Consider the following 12,978-nt stretch of genomic DNA (forward strand, 5'->3'; position numbering starts at 1 on the left):
GCTTAAGAGATCTTCCTACCTCAGCCTCCCGAGCACCTGGGATTACAAACGCACACCACCACATCCAGCTAATTAAAAAAATTTTTTTTTGTAGAGATGAGGTCTTGCTATGTTGCTCAGGCTGGTCTTGAGCTCTTGGCCTCAAGTGATCCTCCCACCTCAGCCTCCCAAAGTGCTAGGATTACAGGCATGAGCCACCACTCCCAGCTCATGGATCATCTTATTTTGATTGAGATTCCAAGCTTACCAAGAACAGAAATCCTGGCTTTATATACAACTTTGAACATGACTTGGTATGTGCTATGGCTGCTCTTATTTGTCTGGCCTCACTTTCACTCTGAAGACCTGCCTGTCATCAGCCCTTTGTCTGTCAGCCTGTAATCACAGAGACATTATGCCTTTGACACGCTTGGAGGGGTAGGAGGAATGTTAGGATTTGACGTCTTGGCGCATAGCTCACCAGAGCATCTCAGATTACCTGCTCTTTCAAGTGCTACCGCACCTGGTGTTCTGTCCTCCCTGATCCCATGCATTTTGGCATCCATCATGTATGTAATGTCCACGTGTGCTCCTTACCAGGCAGCCACAACAGAGTTTTGTTTTTACTCAATTAAAGCCTCCTGCTTCAGTCTCTGAAATGAATGGCAGTGGCATTAAGCAGTGGGGGGTGATACTTTATTGGAATTAAGAGCAAGGACTTTGGAGCCAGACGGCCTGTGTTTGTCTCAGTTATTAGCTGTGTCACCTTGCACATGTTACTATGCCTCAGTTTCCTCATCTGTAAATTGGAGATAAATAAAATAAAATAATGTTGTTTAGAGGATTAGTTAACAAAACAGTACATGGTATAATGTGTTAGCTGTTATGGTCTTTGTTGCTTTGCTTATATTTTGTGTTCTTATAAATTGATGCCAACAAAAGCAATTTTCATTTACAAATAAATGTATGTACATATTCACTTTATGTAAGTTTACTGTATTCTTATTATGTTCTAGGCATTTTGCTAGGTATTGAGGATATAAAAATTTGAGGGCATGTTATACGTCTGTCTTGCCTGGAGTTGTTGGTCTATGGAAGATATAAACTAATAGACGGTATCGATGCAGGTGGTAAATGCTGTGACTGGGAAAGCACAGTGTACAGTGGGAAGGCCTGGCGTACTTTCCGGCACTGGAGCATCAGGGAAGGCTTTCCTGCTGGGGCCAGAAGGACAGGTAGGAATCAGCCAAGTGAAGGGAGAGAGGAGCTGTGTTTGACTCGTGTTCCAAGAACCAGTAACTGAGGCACAAAGGCCTGGAGACATGAAAAAGCAGAGTGCTTTTGAGGAACTGAAAATTTTGACATAGGGAGGGAACTAGCAAGCGTTGAGGCTTTGAGCAGAGAACCGCTGCTGCCTTGTCTACCATGTGAAGGAGCTTGGACTTTTCCTTACAAGTACTGAGGCCATTGAAGCGTTTAATAGGGCAGTGACATGATCAGATTTGTGTGTGTGTGTGTGTGTGTGTGTGTGTTACCCTTTTCATTGTAAAATAAAAGTAGATTATATGAGCACATGTGCAGCTTAATAAAGTATTTTAAAGCAAACACCCTGGTAGCCACAACTGGCAACGTTCACCCCCCAAGTCTCCCTTCAAAGGGGGATCCATTCCAATCACACGTCCCTCCTGACAGAGACTACCGTGACTTCTACTGCTATCATGTCCTTGTGATCCTTTAGAGTTCATCCAGGTGTGCATCCCTAGGCATTATACTTCAGTCTTGCTCATTTTTGAAATGTTTTGAAGGCTTTTTTATCTGCAGTTTCCCTTGCATGCCTTTATTTTCTTCACACTTTATCTGTGGAAGAACCTGGGTCCTCTGACCTATGTCACTTCCCGTAGTCTAGATGTCACTGATTGCCGGCCCAAGGCGCAGGTCAGTGAATAATTCTGCCCTTGGTTTTTCCTGCAGATTGACAGCCGGATGCCGAGGCTTGATCCACTCAGTTTTGATCACTCAGACACAAGCATGTGTGGTGGCCGTTCTCTCATCAGGAGGTTTCTCGTGTGGCAGACTCTGTTCTAGGAAGAATCTCTGACCACGTGTGGGAGTAGATTGTGGAAGCCAAACCCAGAAGACCTGTAGGCCTTTTGTGTTTATCCAGGTGAAAGTCTGGAACAGGAAAGGAGTGATAGGGTCCAGTGATAAAGAATTAGCACTTAAAAGACTTGACAGTTGTATTGGAGGGACAAAGAGGACAAAGAAGTTTCTTTATGGGATATGGAGGGGATGGTGGGACCTTGCCGTGAGCTTGTAACACTTGGAGCTGTTAGAGAATGTTAATAAAGGTTTAGTGTTGGATATACTGAATCGAAGTGCCTATGTACCCAAGAGGAGATGTTTAGTTCACAACTCTCAAGCTTTATTTTTAGCAACTTCCTATTTGCCAGTGGTATATTGTGACATACATATATGTATATATGTAAAATATATTTATATATTTTATTGTCACCAGAAAAATTTTTTATCCAATATAAAATATACTTTCAGGTACAATAGACATAGTTTCTGTTGATGATAGAGAAATGCAGAAGGAAAGTTCAGAGAAGGTGAGATTTAATTAAAGTAGTCCTACCCCAAAAAACAAATGAATAACAGCTGGAAAAATGAGAAGAAAAGTCGAGGTGCTAATACAGCGTTGCAGCCACGTGGGTGTCCTCAAATCACTTTCTGGAGCTGAAGCCAAAATGAAACATCATGCAGGCTGCGCTCTGGGAGGAGAGTATTAGCTTGAGTGAATCGTGCTGCTGCTTCTGAAGTTAAAAAGGAAAAAGAAAAAAAGATTCCTGATTAAATGTGTATAGTGATTTGGGCTTGTACCAATTTAGTGACTAATTTTCAGCTCATATCTGTGATTCATTTGTAGTGAATTCACTATTATCAGCAAAAATCTGATCTGGGGAAAGAAAGAGATAAGAATAAATAGAACGTGCACATATTGTTAAAATTTTATATTAACTTCAGTATCGTCCCATCCTAAGCTCTTAGCAATAATTTTTAAAAACCATATGAAATTGACTATTTTACCTTCTTTCAAGAGCCTGTTGACATGAGAAAGATTTTAAAGTATTACTGAATCCACTTTGAATCTTTTGCCTTTGCTTTTCTGTTCTACTCTGGTCTGTCACTTGGTCAGAGAAGATGGAGAGAATGTGATGACATTCAGCATTTCGGGTCAGCTTTTATTTTCCCTGTGATAGATAACTCTAGATCTAAAACTTGGGAAAGTGTTTAATGCCTGGGGCCTGTTGAAGGCAGCTCACAAGTTTGGCTCATAATTTAATTTAAATTTAGTTTGTTTATCAATTCTGCTTTCGTGGCAACATATGAGGTAACACATCCCACAACATTTATGATTCACAAAGAAAAGTTCTGAGCTGACGTTTTTCTACTCTACATCCAAATTACTTTTAAGATGTACTTTTTGAAGTTGCATCCCCGGGACATAAAATAAATATTATTGGTAAAGGGTGCTGTCACGGGCATTAGTCATTACTTCTCTTGAATGTAAACGGCTTCAAAGCCAAGCAAAATTGTTTTGGAGGGTGAGGGATGCTTTTCTTATTGTTTTTACACACAGTAATAAATTATTTTTCCCTTCCTGAATTGACTGCCAGAGCCCTTGTGGTATCTTCCCATCTGCCTCCATTGTGCAACACTGGAGGTTCCGTCCTCTACTTTGAACCTTCAGAACTTCTCTGGTTTCCTGGGCTCCTTCCTGATGATCTCACAGTGGGATTTCCCTCAGTGCTGGCTCCAGACCCTCTGCAGGGAAGCGTCTGGGTAGCCTCTGTTTCAACCCCGCACCTCCCACTGAAGCAGCCCTGGGCCCGGGGCCTCTCTGCTGGCAGGATAGATGTGGTGGGTGGCTTATTTTGGATCACACTTACCCTCTCAGACAGTGGCATTCAAACCTCTTTTGACTGTGACTCATAATAAGCAACAAAATTTCCAACACAGCCCAATGGACACATAACTTTAACTTTACATATATAAATATGTAAGTAAAAGTTTCAGGAAATAGCTCTCATATTGAAATTATGCTTTATACTTTGCTATTTTCTGTTCCATTCCATGCCATTAAATTCCATTAAACATGAACTAGCCAAACCTATTATATTCATTTCCCAATCTATTTATAGTTTAAAAACCCTGCCCAACATTCTGATAAACACATGATTCTTTTCCAAAGAATCCCTTCTTAATATCCTTGAACATCTCCAGTGAGGGGACTGCTCCACTCTTTGAGGTGGCCTTTTTATTCTATAATTCTAGTGTTTAGAATGCTTGTTGCCAAAATATATTGGGAAGCATCTTTATTTCATTAAGAAGCAGTGCAAGTCTGTGATTAATGATTACACTTCAGGTTTCCAAGACGGAGTGGAATGAACTCTTGCAGCACATTATTTCCTATTGGCGCACAGAATAAAATCAGCCACAGTTCATTACTGTTTTTAAAAGGCCTCTGGATTTATGAAGCTCTAACGTAACTTCAGCAAAAACTTTAAAAAGCATATTTTTATATAAAAGAAAAAATTTGATAAAACATTAAGAAGCAAGAATCTTGGGTAAATATTAACCTTACTCCAAGACACAGTAAGATACCATTTCATGTAGTCTAGTACTTTAAAGCCTGCCTCACTTTGGTTTTGATATTTTCCTACTATGAGGATAGCAAAGATTTAGCAATTTGACTACAGTTTTGCGGGGGGGAGGGCAGTATTTTTGATGGGGTCTTGCTCTATTGCCCAGGCTAGAGTGCAGCAGTGCAGTCACAGCTCACTGCAACCTTGAACTCCTGGGCTCAAGAGATCTTACTGCCTCAACCTCCTGCGTAGTTAGGACTAAAGGCACACAACACCCTGCCTGGCTAAATTTAAAAAAATTTTTTGTAGAGACAGAGTCTCACTATGTTGCCCAGGTTGGTCTTGAACTCCTGGCCTCAAGCAGTCCTCACACTGCTGTCTCCCAAAGTGATGGAATTACAGGCATGAGCCACTCTGCCAGGCCCAAATTTTGCCATTGTTAAAGTGTCTCTCACATTTTATAACTTTATACTTCAGGTAATTCTTTGCCTTTTGCATGTTGTGTTGGCAGAATACTAGGGCTTACTCTCAGGTAATCAAGAGTAATGTGTGTTCAGGTAGCAGCAGGAGGGTGGAGGACGGGGATACGAGATGGCAGAGATGGCAGGTCACATCATTTAATGTCAGTGTATTTTTTGCTACAGCTGCTGTACCAAAGTACCACAGACTAGGTGGCTTGAACTAACAGAATTTATTCTCTCATGGCTCTGGAGGGTAGAAGTTGGAATTCAAGATGTTGGCAGGGTTGATTTCTTCTGGAGGCACAACAGAGAAACTCTCTCAAGCTGCTCTCCTAGCTTCTGGTGGTTGTGGGCAATCCTTGCAATCCTTGATGTTCCTTAGCTTGAAGATGCATCATTGCTCTCAATTGTACACAAATAGTTTATAATTTTAATTACAATAACGATCTGTCATATTTTATAGATAAGCTGTAATTTTAAAGACCTTAATAAGACATTTTTCTTCATCCATCTTCTTGGAGAAGAAGATGCTGCAGCCTTTTGACTTGCTATGATCTGTTAAATAGATTGCTTGAGCACTAGGTCTGCTGTACACTTGTTGCCTTATACTTTTCTCTCTTGTGTTGGATTCCCCATGCCATAGGTTCTGTGCTTTCTTCTTTTTTGATATACATCCTAATTTGGGTGGAGAAATTCTCCACTGGTTTCCTGAGATAGGGTTTAAAAGAGGTAAATTTTGAGATGTTGGATATCTGTATGTGTTTATTCTGCCCTCATGTTTACATGGTTGCTTGGCTGGGTATGGAATTATAGTCTGAGATCATCTCTCCAAGTTTCGGAGGCATTGATCCATTGTATTCTGGCATCTTGTGTTGCTGTTGAGATGTCTGATCCTACTCTGATTCTTCTTTTTTTTTTCCCCTCTTTTTCTTTTTTTGGTAGAGATAGGGTCTCACTCTTGCTCAGGGTAGTGTTGAACTTCTGAGCTCAAGCAATCCTCTCACCTTGGCCTCCCCTACTCTGATTCTTAATGTTTTGAATTAAACCTCACTTTTCACTCCAAAGCTTTTAGGGTCTTTTCTATGTTACCCAGTGTTGTGAAATTATAGGGTGGTGTGTCTGGGTTTGGGTTGGGTCTGTTTGCAGCCATGTGCTGTGCGCTTGATGTACTCTTTCAATCTGGAAACTCATGCCCTTTAATTCTAGGAAATGTTCTCAATATATTTGGATTTCTTCTCCTTTCATTTTCTTTGTTTTCCTTTTTGGCTCTCTTCTTGTTCAAATGTTCAAATTCTTGGCCCAGTCTTTTTTTTTTTTTTTTTTCTCTTCTGTTTTTATTTCATTATTTTATTTTTCTGCTTTCTCGAGATTTCTTCAACTTTGTCTCAACCCCTCTATTGAGCTTACCTTCCTGCTATTTTGTTTTTCATTTCAAGAGCTTCTTTTTGTTGGTTTGTTTTGAAATTTCCTTCCACTTGGCTGATTTAATTTCTCCCAAGCTGCATTAATCATTTTGTTCATTTGGGGCTCTTCTGTCCTATTGTGGGATTTCCTCAAATCTCTGATAGTCTTTGACTGTCTAACTGTATATCAGAAATGGGTTTTATATTATTAATAGTTTCCTATTGGTGCTGTAACAAATTGCCACAAACACCGTGGCTTACAACAACACAGATTTATATTATAGTTCTGTGGAAGTCTAATACACTGGGCTAAAATTAAGGTGTTAGTAGAGCTACATTTTCTTCTGAAAGCTCTAGGGCAGAATTCTTTCCCTTGCCTTTTCCTAGCTTCTAGAGTTCACATTCATTCCTTTGCTTTTGGCTCCCTGTCTCCACTTCAAAGCCAGCAACCTTGCAACTCCTGCTTAGTCCTCCATGGTGACATCTCTCTCTGACCACAGCCAGGAAATCTTTACTTTTAAGGACCCATGTGATTAGATTAGGTTTACCTGGATAATCCAGGATAATCTCTTATCACAGGGTTTTAATCACATCTGCAAAGTCCCTTTTGTCGTGGAAGGTAACGTATGCACAGATTCTGGGGATTAGGATGTGGACATCTTTGAAGGGACCATTATTTTGCCTGTCACAGGTTCTAAACAGCTGATTGGTCACTGTGGGGGGAGGGACCTTTTGACTTCAGTATAATGTTACTAACAATTTGGCTAAACCTTTTTCCCTGGGAAACACTGGGAGTCAGAATCTTTAGATCTGTATCCTTTGTCATAGACCTCTTACCCTTCTTGAATCATGTAATGTTCAAAATAGGTGGTATGTTTTTGATATTCCATGTTATAAAATTTATATTGAATTTTTATGTTTAATAAATAAATACATCAAGTACACATCATTATTATCACTGATCAGTTACTGTCAGAGCCAACATTTATAAATTATGTTTTCTTATCTGGCAGGGCCAGCCACCTTGTATCATCCTGGCTATTCTTGAATTTTTAATTTTTTTCTTAAAATTATATTTACTGCTTCTAGGTATGGTTTCTCACCTGATCACTGGATGCTTGCCTAGTCATTGACTGAAGTGATGACATCAATAAGCTGTCCAACTGAACTTTTGAAACATATTTTACATTTTACACATATAAATGTAAAGCATGTTAAACATTTAAAATACCAAGATACTTTTTTAACACATTGACTGCCACACTAGAAAATATTTTTTTCCCTTGGGCCATGGTATTTTATTATGAAAATAGAATAAAAACTTTGAAAACAAAATGATCCTTTCTAATTTAATGAAAATTTGTTATTTTTTATTGTTTTCTGTGCGTGAGTTATATGCACCTTGAAAAATAGTTCACTCGGCTCAAGGTAAAGAGATGTGTGAGTTACATATGCTTCATAAGGCCCCAGGCCTGAAACTAGCATGAGTTAAATACAACTCACATGGCGGTTTTAGTGTGTTAAATGGGCAAATACCATTTCATTATGCTTTTGTGAACAATAGAGACAAATCTAGTTATTCCCTCCTGTCACCTTTCCAGGTCTCAGAATTTCTCCATTACAACAGATTCTTTCAAAATTTGTCATTAGAATTTGATATGTAAGCCTATTTTAACCCTAGTCCTTTGAGCTCTGCCATCCCACCAAAACAGAGGTCTTATTACCAAATTTGCGTAATTTTACTTATCGTGTAAAATTAGCTTTTTAGGATGAATACTAGCCCAAAGCACACTGTGTCAGTTAAAAGGGATTATAATTATGAATGCTGTTTGATTCCATTTAAATAGATTATTGTTGGGTAGCATACTTAAATATTTGGATAAGACTTCATGTCATTGAGTTAAACATTGAAATAATGACCTGGCAATACCTTTTCCCATTTAACAACCCTACTCTACATTTTATTTGCATTAAATTGGCATATTTGATACTCAGATTAATTCATTTTACCTAAAAATCATCTAAAATACTTTTCATTTAAGTAAAACATTTCTTTTAGTTTCTGCTTTTGCATATTTGACTCCTCAATATTCTTCTTGAATGGGGGCAAGCTGACTTAAATTTTATATTTTAGAATTTAATATTTGGGATATTGAATTCATAGCATTAAAATGAAATTAAGTGGTAGTATTCTGCTATATTAAATCCAGTGATTTAATGAATATAGAAATATAGATTATGTAAAGAAATGTTCTTTTACATTTCAGGACCGATAAGTTATTTTTCCTGGAGATGTCTTCATATACAATCAACTCCCATTCTGTCATACTCTTATCCTTCTAGCAATTGTTTTCAAATAGGGAAAGTCATTCCCAAAGAGGATGTTGAAAAAAGAAAGCTCATTGTCCATTTCTGTGTACTGTAGCGCTGGTCAGTGTCAAAGATAAACAAAACTGGACAGTAGTTAAAGTAGTAAGGACAGACTTCAATCAGTAATAACTATTTCAATAAGGAAAAGAGTCCAGTGTAAATTGATCTGAGCTTCGACTTGTATGAAGGTGAATGAGTGTTTTACAGGGAGAATGAAGGCATATGGAGGTGGGTAAGCAGGGGCTTAGTAGAGCCAGGGAAGTGAGGAATTACAAAGGTCAGTTAGTGTGCATGTGGTTGGGCCAGCTGTGTGTGCTAACTGGCCATTATGGAAGGTAGGGTTCTATCCTCCCACACAGACTGGGAGACAGAGACGGTATGCTCAAATGTTGGCTGGAACAAACAATACTCTTTTTTAGCAGCCTGGAGTTCCTCAGGCAGATACTTCAGGGGAGATAGGGTCATCTTAGGGATGTGGCCTTGAGCTGTTAGAAACTATGTTAGTGTTTGCTCAAGTCTTCATAGAGCAAGGTTGAGGCCTAGTCAAGAAGAGGAAGCAGAGGAACCTGACTGGAGTCTGATCAAATAGAGAATCTTTGTTACCAGCTTAAGGGGCCCACATTCTGAACATGCAAGTCAGACCCAACCTCTCCTGGGCCAACTCTACCTAGAATAGTGCATTAGCTTCCCCAGGCTCATCGGGTCTACGGGGAAGGGAAGGGTTGTTTCAGGAATTCTACATGATTGGTGTCTCATGGTCCTTGGGTGGGCCCTGAGCAACGATATGAACACAGAGTCATAGTATCTCATCTTTTAACGTCTGCCCCTTTTCTCAGATCTCATGCCTTGTCTCAGCCTTAGTGTCATGAAAATAGCAAGGCTTAGAACCCTGTGTTGTGTTTGAGCATTTAAGTACCCTACTGCCTCGCTCTTTGAAAGGTCAGTAACTCTGGCACTGTCCTCTGACTAGGTTCTTCTTGCAAACTGGTGACTTTGAAAGCACAGTGCTTCCCCTCACCAAGAAGAATTAAAAACAATTCTAGATTCAGATAGTTCTGGATTCCATTCTTGGCTTCACCATTTAACTTAACTATGTAATCTTGAACACGTTACTTTCCTATCCAAATTCTGTTTTCACTGTCTATAAAATGTGGTGTAATACCTAATGTGAATTATGAAGATGAAATGAACTAATGTATGTAAAGAGTTTAGCATAGACTATGTGCTTAATTAATATGAAGAACAACTTCTCCCTTCCCTCCCAACAATAAATACGGCATTTGGTTCATGGCGCCAATGCCAACCTTTAGCTACCTGATCAAACACTTTGAATATGGATATTAAGCCAGGCCAGAGTTTAAGCCAGCATGCCCTTTGGACTACTGACCACCCACTCAAAGCGCCCTAGATCAAGTCTCTCCATATTCCAGGCTTACTCTGTTCCTCTTGGCAAGTCACTGCCAAGGCCTGGTGTGCTTCACAGGTGAGAAATCCACTTCCTTTTGGCTAAATTTTATAGGAATTACTTACAAAAGTTTAACATATTACTGACATTTAACACTCATGGTTAGTTTTCACATTTAAAACAAAGGAAAAGAGATGAATCGCTACTGCACTCGTCATGTTTTTAAAAGGAGTTGGGGATACATGACTCTCTTAACTTATTGGAGGTTGTTTCCCAATGTACAAAGGCATTTGGTTGAAAGTTGAATGACTTTCTATCCAGTTACTGTCTTCAGGAAAGTTTTAGAACCAATAGACTAATTTACTTTTAAAAATAGAATTGACCTTATTTTGGCGTATTCTGGTGGTGTGACCAAGTACACACTTGCAGGCAGAGGTGTGGCGTATATACAGCAGACAGCTGCAGTGAAGCTGGCCAGTGTGAAGCTGGTGCAGCTCTACTCTGTTAAGTCTACAGTTTGGAGTTTCTAGAGGTCACTGTTGTGTTATGAATTTAAATTGATAATTCTTTTAAACCTTGTTTCATTTTCTCTTAAATTTATAGTTCCATAACTATGTAGTCTCTAAAATTAGATTTTAAACATAAATCTTCTACTTTATGAATTTACTAAGTGCACATATTACAGGTTTATAAAACCATATGTTATTTTGAAAATGAGAAAAAGGTGGATCATTTTTGTTGAGTTCTGCTGCTTTGTTGGAAAGCTATGACAAATGGTAGAGCCTCATTTAAACACACTTTTAAAAATACATAGAGTTGCCTATACCATGGATCATATGATGGCCTTCAGAGCATAGCTACATATGGAAAAGGCTGGTATAAAATTGTTAGGCTCTGAAAAGTGTAGAAAATAGGACTAAGAACCATGATAACATAATAAAGGGAGTTATGAGTTGTTACGTTGTTTTTAGTGTTTATTTCTTATATATTGTCAATTAACTTAAATCAGTGATCTCTTGGCACCTCTTAGATTTTAAATTCCTAACTTCTTTTTATTCCAAGTGTTTATTTTGACAGTATTTATGTAAATGAAATAGATAGTTGCTATGAATTGAATGGCTTCCCCCCAAAAAAATACATGTTGAAACCCTAACCCCTAACATGGAGGTATCTAGAGAATGGGGACTGTAGGAGGTAATTAGATTTAGATAAGGTCATGAAGCTGGAGCCCTCGTGATGGGATTAGTGCCCTTATAAGAAGAGACACAAGAGAGCTCTCTTTCCCCACGTGCATGCCCCTAGGCAAGGCCGTGTGAGCACACAGTGAGACAGACGGCAGCCTCTAAAAGCCAGGAAGAGAGCTCTCACTAGCACCTGACCGTGCTGGCACCCTGATCCCAGACTTCCAGCTTCCAGACTTTGAGAAAATAAATTTCTGTTATTTAAGCCACCCACTCTATGGTATTTTGTTACAGCAGCGTGAGCTAAGAAAACAGTATAAAAATTTAAGCAATATTCTGTGAACCCTATAATAGTAAATACTAATCTTTTCACAGATAGTTATGGTTTATAGACTGTCTATATATGTTTAAACTATACGAGAATTTTAAAAATAGAATCATTTGATCACTTTTACTTTCAAATCTATACCAATAAAGTAGATACTGACATTGTTATTAGACTTCATTTTATGGGTTATTTAATCAAACAAGCTATCAAGTTTTAAGTAATCCAGACTTCTTAGATTATCTAATGATGTACTTTGTAGAAAACAGTTCAAAAAGTATTTGTGATAATAGAAGCAGTCTGTCCATTTAAAATTCTTATAAAATTGTGATTAATGAGGCTGCTAAATTTTGAAAAGATGTTTATGCCGATTTCTTCCTTTTATAGTCACAGCTTAATTCATGGAACTAGCACAGTCATGATAAACTTTATGCCTTTCCCCACCGACACCCAACCTTTCAATCCAGGAAATCAATAGCTCTTTTTGTGTTCAAATTATTCTATTTCATGCTAGGCACAATGGCTCACGCCTATAACCCCAGCACTTTGAGAGGCCAAGGTAGAAGGATGGCTTGAGACTAGGAGTTTAAGACCAGCCTTGGCAACATAAAGAGATTACATCTCTACCAAAAAAAAAAAAAAAAAAATCAAAAAAATTAGCTGGGTATGGTGGCACATGCTTGAAGTCCCAACCACTTGGGAGGCTGAGGCAGGAGGGTCACCTGAGCCCAGGAATTCGAGGCTGTAGTGAGCTATGATTGTGCCACTGCACTCCAGCCTGGGTAACAGAATAAGACCCTGTCTCATTAAAAAAAAAATTACCTATTTCACATAAATTCACCTTTGAAAATATTGTAGGCACTAGTTTTCAAACTTTCTGGACTCAGGACCCTTTTATGGTCTTAAAATTAATGAGGACATCAAAGAGCTTTTTTAGTTAGGCTGTATCTATCAAAATTTATCACATTAGAAATTAAAACTGAGAAGTTTAAAACATATCTATTTATTCATGTTTATAATATTTTTAAAATAATAAGTTCATTTAATGTTAACATAAATAACATTTTTAGGAAAAAATAACTGTATTTTTGGAAAAAAATACTTGGAAGGCATTATTTTACATTTTTGCAAATCTTACATGTCTGCTTCTGCATTCAGTTTGTTAGGATGTGTTGTTTTGGTTGAAGTATATGAAGAAAATCCAGCTT

General features: G+C 38.4%; 1 protein-coding gene across 5 annotated transcripts in view; it reads left to right on the forward strand.

Annotated features, from left to right (window-relative positions):
* Nucleotides 1-12,978, forward strand: part of DSE (dermatan sulfate epimerase) — a 67,917-nt gene that overhangs the window by 39,183 nt on the left and 15,756 nt on the right. For 2 of the 5 annotated variants that reach the window (XM_045544229.1, XM_045544227.1), the window contains exon 2: nucleotides 1,951-2,143. The exons of 2 other annotated variants lie outside the window; for them this stretch is intronic. The gene's annotated coding sequence lies outside the window, so the exon portion shown is untranslated. Of the gene's footprint in view, nucleotides 1-1,117; nucleotides 1,215-1,950; nucleotides 2,144-12,978 lie in introns of those variants that run through there. One more of the 5 variants, XM_045544228.1, reaches the window with a different exon arrangement.

This window comes from Lemur catta, chromosome 2, assembly GCF_020740605.2.
Source record: "Lemur catta isolate mLemCat1 chromosome 2, mLemCat1.pri, whole genome shotgun sequence".
Taxonomy (NCBI): Eukaryota; Metazoa; Chordata; class Mammalia; order Primates; family Lemuridae; genus Lemur; species Lemur catta.